The 8572-nt window shown below is 31.4% G+C and overlaps 1 long non-coding RNA gene across 1 annotated transcript; it reads left to right on the top strand.

Moving 5' to 3' along the window:
• The first annotated feature begins 430 nt into the window (after positions 1-430).
• Positions 431-1856, top strand: LOC111029278. The gene is made up of 2 exons (XR_002603992.1): positions 431-764; positions 1543-1856. It is a non-coding gene; the product is annotated as an uncharacterized LOC111029278 (long non-coding RNA).
• The last annotated feature ends 6716 nt before the right edge of the window (positions 1857-8572 follow it).

Below are 8572 nucleotides of genomic sequence, written 5' to 3'. Positions count from 1 at the left end.
TCGTGTCTTCTATACCTATAAATTACTGTCAAGCCATTAATTTAAATATTTATATCATAAACTGTACAATTGATGTGTATGAATGTAATATGTATAATGTGTATGTATGTTAAAGGATTTATTCTGTATATTTAATAAAAATAAAATAAAAATATGAAGCTAAAACGATTAATATAATATTATATAAAATTCATAGCTCGTATTAGGTACACCAGTAAATTATTGAAAGTATAAGACATACTAATTTCATTTTTTAAATTTTGAGTGATAATATTCTAGCATGTCCTGTCGTCCTTGTAATTTAAATAATTTCAACTGCCTATACAATTTTTTGTTTTCTGTAGTTTTATTTGTTTGTTATTTATTTGAAACCTACAAAATGTAGTTGCATAAAATCAAGAGTTTTATATATTCATAATAGCCTAAAGTACTTAATTTGCTAATTTTACATTTGAAGGTTCTCTAAAATAGAGTATGATGTTTAATGTATTTAATTTTCAGGATACTGTTTTTCTGCATCGCTACCGCCATTACTATCAGCGGCCGCCATCAAAGCTTTGGACCAGATTGAGAAACATCCAGAAATTTTAGAAAAACTGCGAGAAAGGAGCACAAGTCTACATCAAAGTATTTGCAATAGCCAACTGACCGAACACTTTACTCTTGGGTCTGATGAATCAAGTCCACTTAAACATTTATACCTAATAGATAAGTCTCTATTACACTCTGAACAACAGCAAATATTGAAAAAAATTGTTGATTACGTAAGTCATAAATCGTAGACCTTATTTAGGAGGTACTCATAATTTAATTTGTATATTTATATATTTTTAACTACAAATTAATTGTGGTTCTGTTAACATTTGAACTTGAAATGCTTATTAAAAATGATTGTTCCAGTGTTGTTTATATATTTTTAAAAAGCCATAATAAATCTTATGAGGGACCTTGTATTTTTAGGCTTTTTAAAAGAATGAATAATTTTTTTTAGATGTTTTAAAAAAAAAATTGAATTAGTCAAAGACAATAAAAACTAAGACTGTTTAACTTAGGTTACTAAACAATTTTTTTTCTCGATTTGGTATTTTAAATAGTGATGAGAATTTTCAAATTTTGCTTCCCTAAAGTACTAATTAGGTACAATTTTCTACTAAAAACCTTCTTCAAAGTTGATAATAAGAGCATTTTTCAACTAGAAGAGTTAAGAAGTTGAAGTTGTACAAACTTTTTCAAATACTTCAACTACATGTCAGAAAATTAGTAGCCTGGACAAGATAAAAATAAAATTGTAACTATACATTTTCAAGCCCCCTCCCCTCATTCAAAAATCCTGCATACTCCACTGTCTGAACTCTTTCTTAATTTTAGTAAGATTCAAAAAAATATAAGTGCCATTAATTAATTTTTCACCCTGTAAGCTCCAAAAAGCTACCAAATATTTACCAACAATATTAAAATCAGTTGATGGTGGGTAACCATCAAAATACTTTTCAGTTAAACAATTTTTAACATTGGCTTATGATATTATAAATTTTGTTTCAGTGTATATCAAAAGGAGTAGCGATAACGACAGCTGCGTATTTGAGTGATCGTGAATACAAGATTCCCACTCCCAGCATTAGACTTCTCGCAAGTATTAAACTAACAAATGAAGAAATCAACTCCCTTATAGAAATACTGTTGCAAGCGGTTAGTGTTTCGATCATTTAAATCGTATAACAAAACGGTGCGGTTTGTTTCTTGTCGGTCAACATACATAGCTGCTAGTTGCTACCTACTTGAATATCGTGAAATTTTACCTGTTACGTTGTAAATTATGCTCATGTAATGATAATATAATAATTATTTTAATTACATTTATGTGAATTTTTCTTATGTCAATACACATACCTGAAAGACAATTTAGAATAGATATTATAAATAAATCGTTGCTACATTTCAACAATGATTGTAAAATAACAAATTTTAATCATGCTTTTTTCAAGACATTTATTATTATTATATACATAGATCCTGGTGAAAGTTATTGAAGTGGGGGGTATACTAGGGCTTTACTATCCTAACTAACCTGATAATTATTAGGTACTTTTACTTATGACCGGTTTTGATAAAATATGGGCAATACCAATACCATCGTTATCATGGTACCTAATATAAAAGCCAAAATATTGACTCAGAAAAATTGTTTATTATAACTAAGACAGTGATTGTAAACATTGAAAAAGCAAATTCAAATGATTAAAAATCCATAGTAGTCTTCATAGACACACTGCTGAGAAGTTGTAATAAAATAATACAAAATATGAAGTAGATCAATAACTTGTAAGTAAATGTTAAGTAAACGATGCTTGTAAATTCAAGTTGTATTAATTTGGATTCGTTTAAAATAAGTAGGTAGTAAAATTAAATTATTTTATAATGTAGGTACATAATAATATAATGTATGAAATCTCAATTATGTTTATGAAGAATGTTGTTGAGATAGCCAAGGTAAGAGTGACCACACGCGAAGATATTATTAAGACAGTATTACACACGGCATACGTGGCACAATATATTAATTACTATTAATAAGTGTCACAAGGAAAAGTTGATAAAAGATCCGTTGTGAATACTTAAGTAGGACCTTGTAAAAGACCATGTAATCTGACTGTTTGTCGAGTATATACTAGTATAAAGGCCCCACATCAGGGAGACCAGTCACACTATTTCTGCGTGACGACTAGTTGACAGTATTCATGCCAGAGATATTTGTCTTAAATTGTAACATTACTCTGAGTGTTTAAACACTAATCTACAACGTCAATAAAAATATAACAATAATTAATTTATCTACGAGTAAATTCATTTGATTCGACCCTTGTCAACCGAACTCCACATCTGGATCGCAACAATGTGGAAACGTTTTACAACACCTTGCACAATTATTTATTTAACATTAATACAATATTATAAAACAACACATTTAAACAGCTGTACTTTTATGAATTATGTTATTTTTAGCTAGGTTTCTTTTTAAACTCTGGAGCCGTATTAAGATATTCTAAATAATAATGGTTTTATGGAATAGTCAAGCAGGCCGCCGGTTCCTGGCCACTCCTTTAAAATATAGAGAAAAACTGTATTCGTAGTATATCGTTTTTATTTTATTAATTGTAAAAGTTTGTTATATCTAAGTTGTTTGTTTTAGTTTTTTTTATTATAAAATTATTTAAAATCAAAGAGTAAGGCTATTTTAAATTTTTAAACGTTTATGTATTGAATAGTACCTATTTGTTGTCCAAAAAGATTTTAAGTTGTAAATAAAAATCAGATACTCTTAGTTTTCAGAGCATGATTTACGAATAAATATGAAAAGTTTCAAACTACCTTATCTTGTGTAGCTGTTTGCTGGAATACTAGACATTGCTCTACAGTCTAAAGTTTAATATATTAGTTAGGTAGACTCATGTCTAGTTTTTTAGTTACTGTGGAGGATCCCTCCCCTGACTTTTTTTTTACCATTTTTATATAAAAAAATGTACACGGATATATATACAGATAATATATAGATTGATTGGAAAAAAGAGAGTCCTTTTGGATTTGTTGAGTAACAGCCCCAAGTTTGGTTTTTGGCGTTTAGATCGCCTCCTACAATGAAGTAGCGACCAAGAGAGTTGAAAAAGGAATCAAATTGTGAAGGCGTGATTTTATATTTGGGGGGACAGTATGCTGCTGCAACGGTTATTGGCACGTGGTTTAAATTAATATTAACTATCACCGCTTGTAGAAAGTCGTTATTAACTGGGGGGGCAGCGGTAAATTGGAATGATGATCTGATAATGATGGCGGCACCACCGTGGGCGGTGTTGTCGGGATGGCATGAGGAAAAGGTTTGGTACCCGGGAAAAGAACATTTGGAGTTGGACGTAAAATGTGTTTCTGAGATGAATGCTATGTCTATTCGTTTTTCGTTTAATGCTGTAATTAGTTCGTTTCTGTGATTGGCTAGGCCATTGGCATTCCAAAGTAGGATGGCTAGGGACTGAGAGGTGAATGTGTTATTTAACATTTTGAGCGAGAAGACGATCGAGGACAGTGGTGAGGAGAGATAACAGCGGGTTAATTAAAGCTTTAAATTCACTTAGAAAATTTGTCAGAGAGTTATCATTGGATTCTGTGTTGGGAATGTGGCCTGATGTTGCGTGGGCATAAGTACGAGGAGGTGAGTTTATGTCGGGTGTTTGCTGCTGGGAGGCTTTACAATTATTAATATTTATATTATTACGACCTTTAGTGACGTTGTTTTGGGTGACATGACTGTTCGAATTTGGCTTCCGGAAGCGTTGGAGGTCCTTGTAAATGTGACATCCCTTATAGTTCGCTGGATGGTCACCCTCACACAGGGCACATTTGGCAGGTGAGTCGTTTGATTTATTGCAACTGGAGGAAGGATGGTGGCCTCCGCAACGGACACATCTGGTGGAGTATGAGCAGTATTTTCTTGTGTGTCCATATTCTTGACAGTCATCTTTCAGAAAGTGGATTACTTAACGGTAATATTTAGAATCTGATGTTTGGATTTTTAAATCGTTTATAGATGATTTGCAAGTATATGCGTCTGTACCAATTAGTTTAATTAGTTCATTGCGCACTTCAACAAAGTCAAGGATACCACGGACATAAATTGGTGGCAGAAGTTTTCTTTTATTATTTTGGTCATCGGATGGGGTTGAGTTGTCGTGGGAAGTGGGATTGTTTTCGATCTTTTCGATCGCAGTGGTGTCATCGATTGAAAGTGGTGCAAATCTGTTTACCGTTATAAATAATGGTTTGACTTTCTTAGGTTCGGGGCTGGCAGTGTCTGTCGATGAATGGTTTCGCTTTGACGTATTTTTGTTTTATTTGCGTTATAAATTTGTCATCGTTTCCGTCCGTTGAATCGGAAGAATTGAAAACGTCATTTGAACCACTCTGTATACGAGTTCCATGTGAACTATTTGTAGTGTCGATAGATCCTGTTCTTTGTTTTTGTTTAGAAATAGCTTGTGACGAATTTTGATTAGGCATGTTTTTGACTAGTGTAATTTTGTTACGATAAGTGGTGCTTGCAGTTTGATTGTTCATTATAAAAATACGATAATTGTCGGTGGATCAGAGTAATCGCCGGTCCAAAGGTCACCGCGCCGGCGATGCCTTGGAGAAGAGATAAGATAAATATGTATCATACACTAACGTATTTGTATGTACTTACGGGGTATTTTGTCTTTTATTTTTTTTCCCCTCTATGAGGATTGGAGCCGCTCTTAGACGCAGGGGCCTACTACAGTGGTTGTTAGCACGAAAAAATCGGGTGGAATTAAGGCGATTATTTTTAACATGAGGATTAACGATGATTGCGTGACCACACGGTTTGGCTGTCCGTGCGAGACTAGAGTGGCATATTTAATTTTATTAAAAGTAATGTCGAAAAACCTTACAGGTGTTAATGTGTTGAAGTTGTGTTGTGTTGTGTTGTGTTAAAGTGTTGTAGTGTGTTGTATTTATACAACACGAAAACCAGAAAACTGATTATCGCCGGTTATCGTTGTCATGGGATATTTTTTTGATGCCGGTTATTTTGCCACCGGGTTATTATCTACCGGATCATTTGTCGCCGGATATTATTTATCTGATCAAATGACGTTTCACGAGTTTTAAACAATCATTTTTACTTACAAGTTTTTAACTAAGTGGCTGTGTGTATTGGGGCCATATTATGAATTTCGACTAATGAAAAATTTGTTTTGAATTTTTTTAACCGGTAACCCGTAGTTCTTTTCCATTTATTTTCTCCATAGCTCTTCATGTTTTTAGTTCCTCAAAAACGTGTGTTAGCATTTCTTTTTCATTATTATTTTTTACTTTCGACAATTGTGAATATACTGTATATCCTTGACTTTTGAAACTTCTAAGCTTATTAAAATATTTTGAATACAGTTTTCTTTTAGGGAAAATTTTTTGCACCATTTTTTGTAAAGTATGTTTCCTGTAAAACAAATATAACTATAATACTTGGAGATAAATATACATAAGTTTATTAATATGGCATAGTTTTAATATAAATTACCTTTATTTCGGCGGTGAAGATTATAACAATGGTATCAGCAATGTTGTTTGCTAATACCACAGTCATTGGATGATTTTTTTCAAGAAGACTGGCAATTATTTAATCCACCAAAAGATTTTTACAACTTCCATTCAAACTATTATTGCATTTATAATATTTGGTTATCCAAGCTTCTTGTGTAGTTTTGTTTAAAACTTCATCAAGAGAAAACTGTTGTCTTAATGGTAAGTACTGGTACTGCTGTACTGGTAATGTACTGGTTGAATATGTGTGAATTGGCGATTCACTAAAATTGTAGAAGCCTTCAAATATGTCATGCATTACATCAACACAAACGTTTGTAGTAACATGACAACAATTTATGTTGTTCAAAATACTATTTTGACTAATCCCTGTTTGGGAAAAATCATTGATATCTACGTTTTGTTCATAATTTTCAATGTTACTTATCAACGTGGCATCTTCTTTGCTTAATGTATGGGTTAATGTTTTATGCGCTTTACACAACCTACAGAAATAATTTGCAGCAATTGATTTACCAAAATCACAATCACTGTTAAGTCCTAAGATATACAAAATTAAATTGGTAAATTTGAATTCTTTAGGTGATGAAACAAATTTCTATCTTACTCCACATTAATTTAGATGTTATCAAAAAATATGATAAATGCATAAAAATCCGCTCAATAGTAATAAGGTATCAGAATAAAAAAATAATCTTTGAACAAATAAATAAAGACCAAATCCATTGATGACCACATAACCTTCAAGAAATTCATCACTTCACTAGTAGTAACTGCAACTCAAACTACGAATATAAATTTATAAATTTTAAGCTCAAGGCACAGAAGAAAATTGGATGAAGGACCTGGAAATTTATTTCTGCTAACAAAAAAACACAATCAATCTACCCTTTAATATAACCAAACTACACAATGCATTATCAAGATGCAAAAGCAAAAGCCCAGGCCCAGATGGGATAAAATATTCTTTCATTCAAAATCTTCTAAAGGTTGGACATGAAATTCTACTACCTATATAAAATTCTACTAAAAAATTCAATCAAATTAAATATCTGATATAATTCATATCAAACTTTTCACATATTCCTAAACATACATAAATGTACTGAAATCTAGCAATAGCAAAGCATTGCCGGGTCAGCTAGTATAATATATAGTGCATTTACTATATTATATTTATTCACTAATAATGAATTTTATAAAAAATTTTTAGTTGCTTGCATTATTTCTGACACTGAAGTTGAGGAGTATATTGAGCCATGAACATGTCTATCAATGTTAATTGTTCTGATGGTAATAAAATAAACCTTTTATTTTAACCTTGAGCGTAGCTATGTAAATATTTAGCTTAAAATTAATTGCAGTTTTAAAATGTACACAGAAGCATTGCCAATAAATTAATATTTTTTTTTCAGATTCTTGCAATATGTCAGTTACTGAAACTTCAGACTCGTTAAGTTCAACAATTGTATCGGACTATAATGATGGAACTACACTAAGTTGGAGGGAAATACCAATGAAACCTAAAAATATGCTTAAAAATGCCGAAAGTACTTTTAAAGAAATAAAAACATGTGGTGACATTTTTTTTTTTTTTTAGTAGCTGCTGGATAAAACCATTTTAGCTCTACACTGGTGACATTATTAAACTCCTTGGAAGTGGTTCTTAACAACAAAACATTGCATTTTAAAATTTGAAATATATATGCAAACAAATATGGAATCAATGGGTAAGTTAAATACATTTACTCAACATTTTATATAATTTCAGATACGTATGCAACCTCGAAATCTCGTGGTCGACGTTTTACTACTGATGACAACTTATTTGCATATTTGCTTTATCTCTTTACAAACAAAGTGGTAAAGCACGTCATAAGGTATTCTCAAAATTGTTTGCATTGTATTTTGGATTTACTAAAGAAAATTCCATTTGGAGTCGGTATACACAAATGTATTTTTGAACATCTCAAGACAGCTGTATAGAAAATAAAGCATAAACTTTATCACAATTGCTTAGTGGTTTTTGATGAGATTGGTGGACAAAATCGATCATCTGATTTTGCAGATAAAACTTCAATTTTTATTGTCAGAGGGTCACTTAAAAAGTTAAAGAAGCCTGTTGCATTTTATTTATCTAATGGTAACATGAGCAGTACAAACTTATAAATTATTATCAAAGAAGTTATTAAAGCTACTCAATCGACAGGACTTACAGTGGAATCTAAAATTTGGTACCAAGCTCCAACAAATGTTGCAGAAATCAACGGATTACTCAAAGAAACAAACAAATAGTATTGAACAGAAGATAAAAAATGTAAAGGATTCGGTTTTAAAATAGGAACTCAAGACATCATACCTATCTATGATGTAACTCATTTGTTGGAAGGTCTGAGAAATAATTTAATTTCAAAAGATCTTAATTTTACACATTATGATAAAAAATTATTGCATCATGGAA

This window comes from Myzus persicae, unplaced genomic scaffold (assembly GCF_001856785.1).
Source record: "Myzus persicae strain clone G006 unplaced genomic scaffold, MPER_G0061.0, whole genome shotgun sequence".
Classification (NCBI taxonomy): domain Eukaryota; kingdom Metazoa; phylum Arthropoda; class Insecta; order Hemiptera; family Aphididae; genus Myzus; species Myzus persicae.
This window is presented reverse-complemented; position numbering and strand designations above follow the sequence as displayed.